This window comes from Patagioenas fasciata, chromosome 23, assembly GCF_037038585.1.
Source record: "Patagioenas fasciata isolate bPatFas1 chromosome 23, bPatFas1.hap1, whole genome shotgun sequence".
NCBI classification, from domain to species: Eukaryota; Metazoa; Chordata; class Aves; order Columbiformes; family Columbidae; genus Patagioenas; species Patagioenas fasciata.
Genome location: NC_092542.1, coordinates 1075774 through 1094050, shown reverse-complemented (window position 1 = coordinate 1094050; position 18277 = coordinate 1075774). Strand labels below are relative to the sequence as shown.

At 46.3% G+C, this 18277-nt stretch overlaps 1 protein-coding gene across 3 annotated transcripts in view; it reads left to right on the top strand.

The window, feature by feature from the left end:
• Window positions 1–18277, top strand: part of PRDM16 (PR/SET domain 16) — a 306350-nt gene that overhangs the window by 58782 nt on the left and 229291 nt on the right. Inside the window, exons 1-3 of one of the 3 annotated variants that reach the window (XM_071798576.1) lie at window positions 9714–10445; window positions 12547–13396; window positions 13823–13924. The gene's annotated coding sequence lies outside the window, so the exon portion shown is untranslated. Of the gene's footprint in view, window positions 1–9713; window positions 10446–12305; window positions 13397–13822; window positions 13925–18277 lie in introns of those variants that run through there. The other 2 variants (XM_071798575.1, XM_071798578.1) reach the window with 2 other exon arrangements.

Here is an 18277-nt window from a genome sequence, read left to right as displayed (position 1 = left end):
CAGCGCGGAACTGGGAAACGCGAGAGGGAAACGCAGCGCCTGAGAAAGTTCTTGAAGTTGCTGTGCTGGGAGAATCCAGGGCAACGATTCCTTGCCTTTCCTTTTCTCTGGCGCTGAACAACGCTCAAATGGGCTCCGATCTGTAATCGATACCAGAACCAGAGAGGCAGTGTCTCCATCCACCCGCCCATCCCATCTTCCGGATCTTAAATGTCTGGTTTTTCTTCCATTCGAGTTGCTGATATCCAGCTCTAAAATGGGACTCTTCTGTCCCCAGGACAGGGTTCAGGGAGAAACACATTTGCAGTATTTTGCCTTTATAGGTATTTTGCTTCATCAGGCGCTGAAAACCCACCGCGTGTCAGAGCACCTGGGTATGTGCAGCCATTAAAAAGCAGGCCAAGCGGAGCAGGCGACGTCGCTGGGTGCCCAGCACCCTGCTTGGGCAGGTACGGCGCCAAGGGGAAGCCTTCATAGGGTTTGATTCTCTGTCTTCTGTCAGATAAGGTTTAGCGATGGGCTTCTGCGTCAAAGTGGATGTTTGAGGTTGGACTGGTTGCTGTCTGCGCTGGTGAAAAACCAGTGGTGCTTGCGAGTGCTTCCTCCTTAGAAATCCAAACAATGTGTTATTTCCCAACAGAAATTGGGTAAGATCATTTAAAGAGGGTTTTCTTGGTTACCGAAATTGCTTGCAGAGTCCCTGGCTGCCCAGCGCTCTCTTACCCCTTTTGCTGCATCGAATTCCTGTTTACAAAACACAAACTGGCCCTGCAAACCAAAATGAATGAAATGACTGGGGAACACAGCATGGTGAAAGTTGTCTTTCATTTCATCAGTGGCTTTAAATATTTAGAAAGCACAATGTAAACATCTTAAGAGCAAGCAGACAGATTTCTCTTGACGTTCAGCATTGTTGGGGTTTATAAACAGAGGGGTTCTCAGGGTGTGGAACTCATGTTTCAGACTTTCCACCCAAGTTATACACGCTCGTGTCATTACAGCTCTTCCTTCAGCTTCGTTGGCACAGTGTCCCGAAATGTTTCTCATTAGTAAACTTCTCATAACCTCCAAAGCTGCGGCGCTGTGGGGCGGGTGTCCGGATGCCAGCTGGAGCGGCCCTTGGTGCTCAGCAATGGGAAGATGCCCCGGACCACGGGCAGGATGTGACTGAGTTTGGACTGCGCCGCTGGCCCGCGCTGCTCCACGGGAGCGCGTTCCGCCCATCGCCTCCTAACCCAGGCACAGCTTTGAGCGGCGTGCTCGTAACCCAGCCCAAGAGCCAGGGCAGGACAGCGGGAGGTGACACAACTTGGCTGTGTAAAGTAACAGCGAGATTCCAGAGCAGCTCAGGGTGTATTTAATGCTGAATTAACAGATTTCCAAGGGTAGAAGAGCCCTACTTTCCCTGGTTTTTCCCTCTCTCTTCTTATTTTTCCATTGTACAGTCTCAAAACTCCCAACAGCTCTGATCTCTCTTACAAAGGCTCTTACTGAGCAGCCGTGGAGCTGTGCGGGTACCAGGGACCACGCACCCAGCCGTACGCACACAGCAGAGGAGCCTTTTCCTGGAACTCAATTACAAATAATCAAGACTATTATTTTAAATATATAAATTTTCAACCAAGACTTTTATTTATGTGTAATTTATATCTACGTATAGACCTTGTTTTCAGTTCTCCAACATGGAAAACAACATGTGAACTCTGAGTAGTTCTCAGATGCTGAATTGCGAACTGTCTGAATTAAATTTGAATCCCAGTGTGTTCTGTGCCTCCCCGGTTGTTCATCACTTGCGGGGTTTATTACATTTTAGATGATACTGTTAAATCCAACCACCCTAGAGATGCTGGTTAGACTTTGTTATTCTGAAGAGTAGAAGACCATGAATGAGTCCCCAGAGCTGTTCCAATTTAGCAAACCAGTAATTTGTTGCCTTTAAAAGGACAGTGCATTGCACCTTTTAAAATAGTTTGTAATTTCTTTGCCGTTTCAATTTCCATCCCTCCAATAACTTTAAGGAATTATAAAATAAACGAGGAGGTTGGCACTGAGGGGAAGGGAGGTTTGGCCACGTGGTGCCCACAGAAACCAATGCAAAACCTTTCAAAAGCGTATGAAATCTGCAGATAGGGCTTTTTATGTTTCAGAAGTGTTGAATATTAAAAAAGCCCTCAACCGGAGTTTAAATAAACACAGGCAAGTGAGTCAGCGAGAAGATATAAAACCATCAGGAAAGGCTGCGTTTGTTTGAATGCGGGGATTACCGTAAACGCTGGGAGCGCATGGTAACCATTGGTAGCCCATATGTTTTGAAGTATCATAACTGGTGTCAATAAACACATTAAAATTCAACTTCAGAGAGCTTTGTGGATGTTTGGAGTGTCACGAAGACATCGCAAAATGGGGAGGTTAGATAGAAACAAGTACGGGAGCAATCAAACACAGCTCCAGCGTGAAGAAATGGATCTTGTCAAGTTGTTTAACATCTGTGGTGGTGATTACTGCTGCTCACCGGCTGAGAGCCGCTCTCAGCCCCTCGTTTTTTCACTGTCTCCCTCCCAGCCCGACCTGCTCCTTGGTCTCGCCCACCTGGTACCTCCCAGTTCTCAGAGCGAGTTCTTGGAGCAGGACCTGCCTGCTGCTTTGTCCCTGCGGTCCTCGGAGAGCCCGGCTGACGTCCGGCACTGTCTCACTATGAACAGTAAACTCGGTTTGTCTGTACCAGAGTGACTTGTGGCACAGGGTCGGTGTTGTCTCGCGTGCTGACAGTCTGACTGGGTAACAGCGTCTGTCGTTGTCACGGTGTCTGATGCGCTTGATTCCTCCACATGAGCTGCCACTCCGGGGCTTTAGGGCACATCGAGACATCCGAATAATCTGGTGTAGAAGGGCGCGGAGAGAAGCCTTTCTGCTTCAGCCTCTGGACGTACTTGTCTTTCTTTTTGGGCACGTTTTCTAGATGTGGAAAGATGTTTATCGCTGCAGCTACGGACATTATACGTTAATCAGGCCCTTGGGGCTCACGTGGGTGTGCAGAGAGTCAGACCACCCTTTTCCCTTTGGTTTTACTCCAGGTAAGCTCCGACCTTCCGCAGCTTGTCACCCTTTCTTTGGGTGTTTTCCAGTCTGGCCGGATTAACTCGGAATCTGCCCTGAGTTCCGTGTTTCTCTCCACCAGAGGATGGGCAGAGTTTGGCCATGGAGAGAGGACAAGTCCTGCCATACTAGTTCAGTTTACAGTACTGCAGCTAAACACAAACAGCAATTTCACTCATTTTATTGCAAACCCTACAGTAACAAAATTAATTCACACGTGCCCTTTTTAAGGTGATTTATGACAGAACCAATACGAGGGCACAGATGAGCATTCCTGCGTCTAGGTTCAACTGCCATTTAATAATCCCAGTCAATATTGCCTTGTTTCAGCGCTCGCCGCGGTGTTGGGAGCAGAGAGCGGCGCTGCGAGCCGCACGCAGACCACGCGGGATTAAATGGGCTTCTGGTGGGATGCACATAACAACCTCTTAAATGATTAGGACACCTGTTGGCATTAATATAGAAGCATGCATGAAAGCAAGTGTGCCACACACTGAAATATATGTACACAAATATTAAGAGGATTAAAGAAATTGCTGAAATGGATGGAGTGGCATTTAACACAAACATGTCTGGAATCTAAGCAGAATGGAAATAACACACGCAGAGCTGATCCCTTGGTAAATGGCGTCTTTTTTCAGTTCTTCTGGAGTACAAGTGTCTCTGTACAAGGAGGTCATCTGCTCACACTTATAATTTCTATTTAATATCTATCTTGGTTTGGAATCTGCCTCTGGTTCGGAACCATCTTCACTGAGTAGCTGGCACCTTTGCCATGTGAGCTGCAGGAAAAAGTAATTACATTTAATAAAGCCACCCTTGCTTTGAAGCTGCCCCGGGTTTAGAGCCACAAGGAGAAGCAATTAAAGCCTGGCAGCCCAGGACCCAAACTGAAGCTGTGTAGTGATTTGTTTTTGTTAAGAAAGTTTTCTCTGTGAGCAGATTTGGATCGTCAGACCTGACCGGATTCAAAGCCACAGAAATTTCCTTCTGTGGGAAATCTCTCGAAGCAAAATTAAAAAAAAAAAAAAATGGGGATCAGTTGTGAAGATCTGGGATGATTTTCATCCTTTTGGACAAACTTCTGGACAAGAGTTTGTTGTTCCGAGCAAAGTGCTGAGCGGCAAAGGGAAGGACGGAGGGCAGATGCTGCACGGCTGCCGGTCCGTGGGCAGTCGCTTTGTCGGTGGCCTGGATACAGAGTCAGGCTGGGGAGGAATTGCTGTGCGCTGTGTGCAAACGGAGCACGAGGAACGTTGGTCGCAGGATCTTGTCGTCGTCTCCTTTCCCTGTGCCGTTTCCAGGTGTGCACAGATCCCAGGGACGCAGGAACAGCCCCACTGACTGTGCCTGGGTGGGAGCAGCGTTACCTCCTCTGCGGGGAGACTCTTCCCCCTGAGGCCTTCGAGATATCTGGGGCTTATATTCCGAAACCAGCTCTCATGTTATTTTTTAACTCATTAAAAGTGTTTCCTTTAGAAACCCAGCAAAACCCCAAACAGAATCCAAATATAAATCAATGCAAATGCAATTACTGTAACCGACCCTCCTCTGTGCCTCAGGGTCTGAAAAAATCCATTGATTCTCTGCTGTAATTTATCTGGGAAGTAAGAAACACCCCGTTTCCCTTGCAAGCGCTAGCCCTGAGTCGAGGAGCTCCGCACGGCCGTCCCGCAGGACGCGGCGCTGCCGGTGCAGCTGCACGGGGGGAGCGCAGCCCCGCGCGGCCGCTTGGACCGGGGCACCCAGGACGTTCCCCGGTGCTGTGGATCGACTCTTTTTGGAGGTTTCGAGGAGTGGCTTCTGAAGGAGCTCTGCACAGGAGCTCCCAACATAACTCACGTCACAATCACCTCCACAAGATCAGGTACGCTCCGTGTGCGTTGGCGCATCCGTCCTTGCCAGCGAAGAACGTTTAGGAACATGTGGGTTAGCAGGGAAGATTGTAACGAGGTTGGACCACGGGTACTCCAGAGAAAATGCTCTGGGAAATTTCATTAGGACTATCCAGTCCTCTTTTTTTTTTTTTTTAAGTGCCAATCTGAACATCTGGAGGGCAGTTAAATCAGTACAAAAATAATTGATTTATAGTAAGTGATTTTATAGCTTACTAAAGAAAGGTCCCTTGTGCATTGGGTTGAAGAAAGAGTCCTTGTTCAGAGCATTTTTGCTATGCAAGACGTTGGGTTTAGTTCTAGAAACGTGTTGATCCCTGCTGGAACTGCAAACAGTTTGTCAGACTTTTAAACGAGTGAGAACAAACCAGCTCCGTGCGGTGCCCGCGGGGGCGGCTCCTCGGCATCCCCGAAAACCTCCCGGGGGGAAGAGATGGGAACAGAGAAACTGGGGGCGTCGCTGACCCCTCACCGTGGCACCGAGACCTCGACTTCTGCTCTTGCTCATGTCATGAAAATAAGTGTTGAAGCAGAGCTCTCAGACGCAAACATCTCTGTGCTGTTAGCAGCGTTGCCCTGTGCTTTGCCGTGTCCCGTCACATAGAACTTCACCTCTGTTTGCCCATCTGTGGGATTTCACTACTATTCTGGCATAAGGACTCTGTGAGACTACATTTAGGTACCAATATAACATTAATCAAAATCAGTACATTAATCAGAGAGCACAAGGCGAAAGGCATCTCCTTTGGGTTTATTCACAGGGGACTCCTGAGCAGATGTTTTGATGTTGGTGGGGACTCTGGTCCCTGCCTGACTCTGGTTCTCTTTTGGGAAAACCTGGGAAAAAAGCGCTATTCCTCTACCTCATCAGCAAGAACGAGGGAAAGAGACAAAATAATCCCGCAAATATTTGCTTGAATTGCTGAACAAATCTGCTTTGCCAAGCTCAATTTTTACAAATAATTCCACCAAATAAGCTTAACTAGTGTAAGTGTCAAGGCTTAACTGATTGGATTTCCAGAGTCAGCTGTGAAATTCCTAACAAAGGTGTGAATTTTCAGCAATGAAATTTGCATTCAAATAAACAACTTGAAAATTACGCGTTTACAGAGATCATCTTTATCCACACCGCAAATACATGCACTGCATCCAGTCAGGCAATAGAAATCTCACCGTGATTTGTGAAAATAATTAGCGCTAGATTTGTATGGTGTTCAAAAATTGCTTGAGAAAAACCTCAAGATGTATCTGAGAATTTGTTCGAAGGTAACATGACGACAGGAAAAGAGCCGAGATGTGTGTTGTTAAGGCTCGGTGCGTGGCTGTTAGCGCTGGGCTCGGGGATGCTCTCCAGACTCAGGGATGCCCTCTGCTGCCTCGGGACCGGTCGCTCGCCCGCCGCCTCCTCCCGCTGTCCTTGGGGACATCACGGCGCTCTTTTCCTTTCCAAGCCATGCACAGGTGCTCGGGGGGCACATCCAGCTCAGTTCGGTCCTGCACTCAGCCCTGCAGCGCGGGGGGAGAGTTAACAAGTGCTCAGAGACCCGGTTGCGAAGAACATGGGCAGGGGAGCGGGGACCGTTTGTGGACAGCCAGACCCACCGAACCTCGTTTTCCCCCATGACCAGAAAGCAAAAGAGTCTGAAGAAGCAGAAAGCAAAGAGTCTAAAGAAAAGCACGTGGCTTTTCTGCTCCACTTGGGCCCGAAGGCTTCAGAAAGTTGAGATGTACGTTACTCCATCCGGTTAATGCACGAATTCAGCGCACTTCTAGAGCTTTTACGAAACCAGAATCAGCATCTTGGATCTTTCTGCTGTTACAGTGTGTTACCTTTTAGCAGCCCGCTGGAAATGTGTAAACAAATGAGGTACAACTGTAGACAGTTTAAATGCTTTACAGCTCACTGACTTCCATATGAGGAGGGATTTGCAGTAACTTAAGTGTTCAGGCTCCTGCTCCAATAATCTAATGCAAATAAAAATGCAAAAAACAGCATGTGGGAAGGCAGAGGGAGCTGAGCAAACGGTGCAGCTCATGGTTGCTGTCAGGAAGAGGAAAGAAAAGGGAAAAAGCAGGATAAGTGCAGCCTCGGGCGCTGACACAGCCGTGTTTGCAGTGGCGCCTCGCAGGGCGCTGTGCGCTGCCGCTGGGTTCAGCCTGGCAGAACAAGGTCTTGCCCAGCGCAACCCAGGATGGATTCGCGGCTGCCAAGGTTGTTTTACATCAAGGCACCTGGTGCAGCTCCTCCCGGGTAAAAATCATTCAACAAAGCGTCATTACTGGGACGTGGCACCCACAGCGCTGGTTTGGCCTGGCTGTTTCCATTTGCCTCCCAGCCGTGACTTTGCTCAAGGACACACAGCACGATAGCAGAGGTTGGCACGTGTTCCATGACTCCAGACTTTATCTCGGCCTCTTCATTCTCTTGGTCACCTTGTGCTTCCATCACTGCACAGAGCACTGGAAATCCATTTCTTCATTTATATTTCATCTTTGCTTTGAAGAGGGATGAAGTCTTAATCATTTGGGTCCTTATTCCCTCGACTCTTATGCCATAGAAAATAAATGGCAAGAACCTTTCCCCTGATGTATTTCCACCTATGCTCTGTCTCTTCTGTGGATACAGAGAGGGTTCAAATTTGAAATGCCTGGGATTTTTGTAGCCTCAGGAAAACAACACTGGTCTAGTTAATCCACCGGTTGCAGGGATTAGAGAGGCCTGAGTTAATTCCTGGATTTACCAGTGATGCATTGTGGAATTCAAAGTTTAATCTTGGGCATATCAGGCATCAGTTCCCACTCTCAACCCTCCATCTTTCGTTCCGTCGTTACTTGTCCTCTAAGCTGTCTCTTGCTTTGGGAGCCTGTATCAGGGCAAAGGTCTGGGGCTTCGGATCAGAAACACAAAATCATTTGTGAAATCTGCGCTGGAATTACAGAAAAATCTCAACCTGCTCCTGGTAATTTTTTCCCTCCCTCCCCAAGTCTCACTGAAGTTTCAGTCCAGCAGCAGATCTTTATTTTCTTTTAAATGTCAAGCGATTCATCATTTTGCACTTTGCGCAGCCCCTGTGAATGGCGTTTCCTGCAGCAGTGTCAGCCGGGACGGGGCGCACGGGTCACCCCAAACTGCCCGCTTTGGGGCGAGCTCTGGAGAGCTGAGAGCTCTTGCTTTCTCCCTCTCCTCCACTATCACGTGCACGATAAAACCACTGGATTCTGATATACACCAGGCAAATAATGATTATCTTTAGTATCCAAATCTCCTGTGTGAGCACAGGCTGCCCAGGGGCCTCGCGGACAGCGGGGCTGAGGAGGAGGATGATGTGCGGCCCGTTCTGGATGCAGAGCACCTACACTTACATGCGCACACACGCTGGTTTTATTAAGCCATTCCATGCAAGTATTTTATATATGTATATATGGATTTTTTTTATTTGGAAAACTTCAGAGTGCTTTTTTTCACACACAATAAAGTTAGTTTTGCTGAGATTCATTAGTCCCCTTTCCCCCTGTGTGTAAATGGATCTCTCTCAGTTATGCAATGCAAGGGTACACAACCATGAAAAGTGCAGAGGCAGCCAAAAAAAGCATTGTTCTCAACTCGGACGTGTAAAATATTCATATGCAATAATAAAAAATAAAAAAACAGCCCTTAATAAAAAATTCACAGCGTAAAATATGAATTGTCTTTCCATCCCCAGGCCTGCAGCGGTTTCCAGACCAACACGTTACACGGGCTTTCACTGCCCTGTTTTACTCAATTGATTCACGACCACTTCGCTCCCAGACATCCCGCTATGGGTGCCTAAGCTGTGGTTTCTCTAAGGGCGCTGTATCTGTGACTGCACGTTGTCTTGTGAAGATATATGAGAAAAGAGTGAGAAACTCCAACCAATGCTTCAGATGTCTCTTTTATTTAAAGTATAACTAGTTAAATGTCCCAGGGAGCATAAATCAAGGGTGCAAGCTATGTTTTATAAAGAACTCAAAATGTAAGTTCTTTACCTCCTACTTTCTCAGGGCAAATATTTTAACTGGAAAAGCATGTGGGACAATAAGCATGTATATTACCCATGTCTTTAATGACCATTTCCACGAAGGTGATTCGTTCTGTGTCCACAGCCTGATATTTATGTATAAGGAACGAGAAGAACAGAGGAAGAAGAAAATAATTTTAATCTGATGTTGGAAGAATTGTGAGCACAATTGACAGTCCGGAAGCAGTGAACCGTGCTGTGACGTGACAGGTGTCGGTCCCGTTCGAGATTCGTCTTCTTGGTGGAAAAAAGAGGTAGAAACTGTTCTTTCTGACTGCGAGCTGCAGTGATTCTCACATTGGGGTGCCGAGCCGGCTCGCCGCGGGGCGCTCTGCTGCCCTCCAGCAAGCACCGCGGGTCTGCTCCTCTTTATTCTCTGTGGCCACACAAAGACACTGAGTAACGTGATGAGAAATGTCCCTCTTCTGCAAGTCTTCATGACAAATCATCTTCCTGCCTCTCCAACACTTGCCCACACTTTCCTCCTTTGCATTTCCAGGACCGTGCAATGGGGAACTGCCAAGCAGCGTGAATCTCTGGGAAGCTCGGCTGAGCCGTGCACTCTGTCTGCAGGCGCCAAGAGCAGCGGCAGGTTTGCAAGCCCACGCGCCACAGTCGTCTTGGGTTCCATTTGTTGTGTCTCGTTACGCCATCGTCTGCGTCGTTCTTGTGTCTGAGAAGGGAGGATGTTCCGAGAGCCTCCCCATGGCCGGCCGCTCGGAACCGCATCCTCGCGATCCCGGAGTTCAGAACATCTGTCTTGATTTGTCTGGCCCTCGGTGCCGTGCTCTTGCAGCCCTTCAGGATTTACTGCCTGTTTGTGCAATGAATCTCTCTCACCAAGAACACAGAGGGGAATTTGACGGTGTTAGAAAACATGACTCTCCCTGCGGTTCTCGAGACATCTTGGATCAAGTGTAACCCTGGTAATGTCAGAGCCTCTCTGGCCACGGAACCGCTGGTGAGCCACTTAGTCCTTGTAATGCAGACGAGCTGAGAAGGTTTGGAAAGATTCAGCTCTTAGATCCTTCCCTCCCCTGACAAATCCAAAGGGAAATACACGCGCTGCCAAAGTTGTTTCTATGGGTCATTCCCGAATTCCTACAGAAAACAGTATTTCTCAGAACAACACAGCAGAACTGTCAAACGGTGCTGGTGGTCCAGTGACAGTCTCTGAAGTGCTGTCGTTCAGCCAAAGTAATACGTATTTGCTAGAAGCAGATGTCTCTAGAGGAAGAAATCACGGGCTTTTAAGGTATCCGAGACAACAGTCCAGATGCTGATTTCAGCTACGCTGTTTCAAACCCACTGCGTGCAGTAGATTTACTTCAAAACTGTTTTTTCATTTGCTGGTGTGAGATCATGATTCCTTTACGAGGAGAAGAATGGATCCCTGCGCATCCAGCGTAGCTGGGTAAGCTCCAGCTTGCCCTCCTGGGGGGATTCTTTTTTCCAGATCTGTCACAGACTTTCTACAGCAAGTCACCAAGACCTGGGTTCATCCCATCTAACCTTGTACAGCTCTGATCTGCCTGATCGGATCCTCAGAGGCGGTGTCACCCTCAGAGGTGACGTTCCTGTGGGTGACAGTCTGTCCCTGCAGAGCAAATGAGGGGTGAGGGTGTTCAGAGCAAAAGGTCCCTTAGAATCACCTGCTGGTCTGTCCCCAAGCCAACAGTGGGTCATGCCTAGAAATAGAACTAGCTCAGCCCCAAATTACCAGTGTTATACACCACAATAACCAGTCTCACGTACCAGGCTGCCTGAGTCATTTCACAGGAGTTCACCAGTTTGACTGATGTCCAGCTGCTTTTATTTTCAGTTGATGTTTACAGGGAAGTGTCCGTGTCATGAGCAACTAAACGTGTGAGGATTTTCTTTCAGAAGCCGCAGAAGGGATTAAAACCAACCATAATCCATGAAATTACTTCAGAATTTTTTCTCCTCGAATGTCCTCAGGAATTCCCCGACTCCAATCCTGTTCCAACTGGCACCATCATGCACTTGAGCTCTAATATCAGTGCAGTTTGTCATGTTTCCAGTTTTTCTGGTGAGGGATTACATGAAACCGAAATAATTCTTTCCAGGGGGGATTACACAGCCACTATTGTTTCTAATAGAACATCCACGAGCGAGGAACACTGTCTTGGGTACCTGTTTCTTCTTTGGCTATGGAAGCTAGTGTCATTTAGAATATCTAGGCATAAACCCATTTCATTAATTTCATTCCTAATAATTTAATTCCTAAAGGAACCTGATTAAATAGCTTATCAGAAGTCCAGTCTTTATATTTTGGCTGAATGCTCTTGGACAGCTAATTTCACATAAATTGTACGACACAGCGTTCCCCAATTTAGTGACTGAAATGTACCTGCATAGTTAATTGGATAAAAACTCACCTTGAGGAAGTATCAGCCACTGATGAAAATAACTCATATTTAAGGGGAAAATTGCTACTGATTTACAAGAGTCTGGATCAAATGTCTATTCTCAAATGTTGGGGTTTTTTTCTGTTCAGATACCAAGTGTGCTTCAGGGATTTTTTTGGCAGGGATTTTAGAGCAGGAAAATAGGAAATTAGCTGGAAAATGTGAAGACTACAGCAAACAAGAAAATCCTGGAAGGAACACACTCTATGGATCCACCCTAGCCATTAATAATATGGAAAGATTTCATTAGAAAAAGAGAGAGGAAAGAGAAAAAGCAAGAATTTCGGAGGAGGCGGCGTTAGCATCAGCGTGCGCAGGATGTCCCCACTGCCCAAACCTGCAGCCCCTGCAGCCTTTCCGGACTGAGAAGGGGCCGATAAGAAAGATGGGGACAGACTTTCTAGCAGGGCCTGTAGTGCCGGGACAAGGGGTGGTGGTTGTAAACTGAAGGAGGGAGATTCAGGCTGGATGTAAGAAATTGTTGGCCCTGCGGGTGGTGGGAACCTGGCCCAGGTACCCAGAGAGGTGGTGGATGAACCATCCCTGGGCTATCCCAGGCCAGGCTGGACGGGCGCTGAGCAACCTGAGCTGTGAGGATGTCCCTTCCATGGCGGGGGGGCCCTGGGGGAGCTTTGCAGCCCCTGTTCCCTGCTCCACGCCGACTGCGCCCATTGAAACCCACAGAGCCCAGCACATCGTTTTGTGGAAAGGGAAATGAAGTGTGTTGCTGCCCCCTCGTCACTGCCGCCTCCCCCCTGCGCCGGGTCCTCGAAAGGTTCCCTGGTAGCCAGAAACCGTCCATTACATCAAACCCCTGTGTTTACTGAAACCTATAAACAGCAGACTGAGCTCCGTATAATTTTGTGTGGGAAATTGTTTTGTTCTTCCCCATAACCCACTTGAGGTGATTGTCTGTTCTGTTGTGTCGGTTCTCGGCAAAGTGCACTGCATTAAAACTCCCACCACAGCAGAATAGAGCAGAGCAATTTAAAATCCCTGTTTTTGCCAAAAAGTTTTTGCACCATTAAGTCACATCCTATACATCAGAATTTGCTGGGAAAAACTTGTCGTTTTTTTTTCTTTCAGTGTTCCTGCTCTCTTCTGGAAATAGAAATATCAGCGAGTCGAATGACATTGAGTTATGTTTGACATGTTTCCACAGTGTGTACGGGGAAGTTCAGTCTCTACACTTATGAAACACAGAGTTACTACAAGTGAAAGAATCTAAGCATTGGAAATGCCATGAACATTAAACGTAGACCCTTTGGGATGCCTCGGAGTTAACTCATCTGTGAGACAAAATCCGTTCCGTATTCACCAGTGCTGCCATAGTTGCCTTTTCCGAGTAATCACGAGCACACGAAAGCGGGAGTGGGTGTGTGAATGACACACGATGAGCTTTATGTACCACTGGGAGTTATTGACAGGAAAATTCATTAATTGTCTGGCTTTAGACGTGGTGAGCTGGGTTGTTTCAACATGGGTGTTTTACATCCCTTCGTAACACAATAAATCTTGTTTTCCTAGAAGGCGCAACAGGAATCTCCACGGTTAGTCAGCGTGCTTGGAGAACACAGCCCGTCAGCATTGTGATCTCACCCTTCTCCACCACCGCACGTCCACCAGGAGATTCCCCTCACGTGGGAGCAGCCGCCATGTTCGGTGCTGCCGGATCAAGAGCAGAGAGGGGCAGGCGGGGTCCAGCCCCGCTGACCGTGGTGATGCTGCAGACCCAGCAAGGCCCAGCCTGACACCTGATGGACTTAACTAGGACCAGCTGGCTCCACTTACCTCACCTGGAGTGCCTGTGGCACGGCGGTTAATTCTATATCAGCCGCTCCCTCAGAGCAGCCATTTTCTGCCAGAGCGGGTTTGCTGCGTGTGGAGGCCTCTCTGTGCCGGCTTGGGAACCTGCGGTCTCCGTGACTTCTTTGAGGTTTGTATGCTCTTCATATCTTGAGGTGGTGAACTGAAGGGTGGTTTGCAGCTATGGGAAACAGAATCAGAGCTGAAACAGCGAAATACAAGCTGTCTTGTGTTCTTGTTTTGTGCATCTGTGTTGTGTGTCAGTGAAGTCCTGTCAGGGTTTAAGGCAAGGTGGCAATAAACAAAACCAGGGCAGGTCTATACTGAAAAAATGGCTCAAGTGATGCACATCAGCAAAGGGTTGGATAATGTCTAGTTGAAGCAGGATCTTTGTGATGTTTGTAGCCTTGTTGCTGTGTGGAAAGCAAGCTCTGCTGTGTGAGTTTCAATGCGCTGCCCGGCCACCGGAGCCCAGGCCGTGGTGGGACTGGGGAGCTGCTCTGCTGTAAGGAAATAAGCTGTTTCCTTCAGCTTGAAAGTGCAACTTTTGTTACAGGTCTGATGGGTTCTGATGTTACCGGTGTGGACGCCTAATTCCTATATGTCAAGAGAAATCTCCTCACGGCAGAGGAAGAAGAAAACAGCGGACGCAGAACTTGTAAGTAGAGAAAACCAGTTTATTTTCTAAAAGACCTAAAGAGTCGAAAGTTTAAAGCTGAAAGTAAATTGAAGGAAAAGTGGAACTCAAGATAGAAAGTGATTTTGGAAACCTGAATTACTGTTCTTTGCTCTGTTTGAAATGCTGTTGTTTCTTGGTGGAATTTGGTTCATATTTGGCAGTTCTGAGTAACAGCTTTGGTTGGGATGTTAAGGTGAGAGTATCTGTTTGAAACATCGCATGAAAACAATTAGTGGGTGTTGCTAAGCTAACGAGCAAAGCCTGCTGTTCTTGGAAAGTGCCACCTCTTCTGAGGTTGCTTTAATCACAGTATTTCATATATGTTCATCTGAATTGCTGGAGACCTTGTTGGTGTCTCTCTGAAGGGGTTATTTTGAAGCTTCTGTGGTGCTGGTTCTTACTGGGACTTTGTGGGATTTTTGTGAGAAGATGAGATGGACCTGAAGGATGATTTGGTACTTTGGCAGAATTTGGAGTTTGTGTTTGATAGTCCCTGGAGCTCCCCTTCAAGCTTTTTGTGGTGCTGGAGAGCAAGTTGCCCCGAGCCGAGGTCCTGGAGCGCAGGGGAAGGAGAACTGGTTTTGCAGTGGGGGTGAGAACTGTCAGGGTTGTCCTCTGAGAACACGGCCGTGTTTTGAACTACAGTCATCTGCTTCTATTAAAGAAAAATATAGCTGCTCTCTTACTGCATTTATTGTTTAATTCATTCATGCTGCTCGTTGGAAACACCATCGTTAAAGTCCTTCTGGGGCATAGTTTGTTGTAAAGAAAACTCTCTATGGAAAAGACTTTACTTTAAATTTAGTACAGAAGAAAATCCCAAGTAGTTTTATTTATAGATCAGGGCATGAGAGATTTTCAGTTTTCAAGCTCGTTCTATATCTCTGTTTCTCCCATGAAAACATGGTTAAGATTTTTTCTCATCCTTCTAGAATAAAATTATTTTATTGTGTGTGGGTTCTTTTTTTTCCTAAAATGCAGCCACTTGAGTGACAAAAATATTGGTTTTACCCATTGAACAGGCGGTTCTGTGAGTTGTGATGATGCAATCTGGGTTTGGGTTGGGGGTCATCTCTTGCTTCTGTGAATTTGTGGCAGTCTATATGCCCCAAGTTGTCTGCATATTTTCCAGATCGGGACTGTATGTATGATGAACCTTAGGATGTTATTAATAGAGAAGTATCATTAATTTCGTTGTGCATTATATGGTTGTATGAATAGTGAGAAAATGGCTAAATGGTGAATTGGTTAGAAATGTGGCTTTCCAGCAACCTGGATGATGAGGAAATAAACAATCAGGATCAGTTTGTGTGTGTTTAATGGGGGAAAAATCCTAATCTGTGGTTTGCATGAAAAAACAGTGAATGACAACACTGCGAGTCTTGTTTTCTCTCATATATTTACAGTAGGATGCAGAGGTTTGCATGGCTTTGTTGAAAGTGTTAGTTTTACCATTGCTGGTGAAAGCTGGGCTGTGATAAACAGGCCCAGCTGTAACAATGAAAGGCTGAGGTGATTCCAATGCAGAGCTGCTGACCTGTGGTGTCGCTGGAGCTCTCACAAAGCTGAGCGTCAGTCCCAAAAAGAGCAGCAACTCTTGACTATTTTGAAAAGAAGTCAGGGGACATTTTTCTTGTGCTGCAACTTCACTGGTTTCACTATTTCACAGGAATTCTTTACACCCTCGGTGTGCCCTGCCAGCCCAGATGGTCAATATACTCAGGAATAGAGTGTTTCACTGCCTAGATGGTTCATTCAGCTGAGCTTTGACAAAATAATTAAGACTCAAATTACTTTGGAAATGTCAAGTCCTTTTCTGATCTTTGATTCACATTCTGGGTTGCTTGAGAGTGGAGTTAAAAAGCTATTAGTAATAATTTTATAGAAAATGTTTGCCATATGAATGGGCAGTCCCCTTGTAATGCACCCAAGTGGCTGGAAGGGAGAAAGCCTCCTGTTCCTCAGGGTGTACTTGATAAGTGCAAGCGCTGCTCTTATTGGAGCTGTTTAAAATCACTGTATGGGTGATCTCACTCCATTATTTTTGAAGAAACTTCTCAGTTCACTCTATTTAACTTTATACTTCAGAGAAATTAAACTATTTCCCCCTCTCATTTATACTGAAGGAACAGAACTGCAGCCGAATGGTAGTCAAGCACTCAAGATGTATCTGTTTCAGGGTACTAAAAGAATCTGGAGCAGAAATACAAGATTTAGAGGCATATATCAGGAAACAGTACTTGTGGCTCGTCCAGCATAGAGTGTATTCCTCTAGGAAGGCTATTTTTTTAGATGTTGGGTAAACACTATTATTCAGTAAGACTCTTGTTTGACCCAGGTATCAAATGAATTTTGTACTTTGAATGCTATACCAGTTGCAAAAGCCTTTCTGCTACACAGGATATAAATCAGTGCTTTGACTTTTTGACAGGGAGCAGTGAGTAGGGCTGGTGCTTTCTGAAATGCAGCGTTCCTTCCCCAAAGGTTCTGCTCTTTCCTCTGCTTTAACACAAGTCTTCACAGGAATAAACCCAATGGAATATGAGTCACTGTAGGAAAAAGCATATGGGCAAGGTGGGCTACTGCCTTATAAATGGTACAATTGTAGATACAGAAGTGCAAAGACTGCGCTGGTTGGAAAGCTGGCTGGAAACTAGCGGTCATGAGGCAGACGGGCACTTATATTCATAGAAACCATTGGATATTTTGTATATATTTGCATTTCATTTTCAAACTACTTCTTAAAAATGGAGTTTGGTTTTTAACTCTTTGTCAATTAGCTTATCGCTAGCTAAGCCTCTGTTTAACAACAGAAGTGCTGGGCTCCTGTGGGATTGCAATGGCTTCTCCTGTAGCCAATGTGTGGACTAAGACCCTACCAGGAAGGTTGAAAAGCTGCTGATCTTGCTTGCAGGCATTTGATGTGCTCGTTCTGTGTTAATACAAGTGTGGGGAGGGTCTGTGTGGCGCTTTGAGTTTCTGAATGCAAAGACTACGACTCTGACAGTACATGAGTGTTGATCTCTCCATTGCTCCCATCACTGTATTCTGAGATTTCAGCCCAAATCACTTGAAGGAATTAGTTTATTCTTCCATCTGTAAAATAAGCACTGTTGCTGCAGTGAATGTGCATGTATAGGAGACCCCTGTTTCTTCCTCCCTGTGTCTTATCAACTAAGCCGTCCTTTCCTGCGCTGGATTGTGTTGTATTGTGTGAGTGGCTGAGTAATTACTTGTAACTGATGTGATATTAGGGGGTAAAAAATGAAAAGAAACAACTTATTTGTCAAAGCAGTATTTTCCAGTGAGGAAAAATATTTTTGAAAAATTCCTGTCTAGCTCTGTCTGACCCATAACACCGAAGAGATAATTGTCTGGACAACAATACGTGAAATGAGGGGGGAAGGAGATGATGCACCATGCCTGGTGCAATTCTCTTCAGTTCAGTGAGTTTTACTGAAGGAATGAAGTTGACTCATTCTTCCTGGATACAATCCACCTCGTGGAAATCGATGGAATTCTTTCTCTTGTGTTTTAACACATGTTCTTACAGTTACTTTATACAGCAAATCTTCATTAACTGGTAAATCTAAATGAATTCTTGGTTCCCTACAGTTGAAAAAGATGCTCTTTGGTACTGATAGCTTTCCCTTGGACTGGGATGTATGGGAGGTGACATGGTTGCTTAAAGGGTGCTATTAAAGACTTTCCTATCTCTGGTTATGATCTACAGACCTGAGGACAGGAGCTCTTTGTACACACTTCTGTAATTTTGTGGGCACGTTGACGGTGCTCTCAAGGTCAGTGGGAAAGCCCTGGTCCCTGGGGAGGGGCTGGGGGGGCATGGGGGCCAGGACCCCCCTGCAGCGCCCGGGCTGCGCTTGGTGCATGGCGACAGATCACGGCAGAATCACATCACACCCCATCAGCCTGGCTTTTCTTCCCCCAGCCCTTGAGTTATGCTCTGAACTGTGGGTTTTTTAAGTGTTGGTTGGTTGGGTTTTTTTTATTTTAGCCGCTTTGTATTAAATGAATAAAATATGGTCATGTCCCTGTTTGCTTCCATTATGCACCTTTATAAAAGGGAGTTGATCATAAATGGCTTGCCACTGGCTTTTTGCAGTTTATTGCATTCCCAAAAGGAGTTCTACATCCTCAGCTCACCAGATTATCGTCTTTTAATCTTAAAAAGAAAAAGGGGGGGCTGAATGCAGAGATCCTGTCACCTTTAAACAACTTCCAAGAAGTCAGTAAGAATTGCAGTCTGCATTTATTTTGTGCTTGTGGAGATGCTTCTTGCTTTGCCCAGAATGAGTGTGTCAGTGCTTTAAT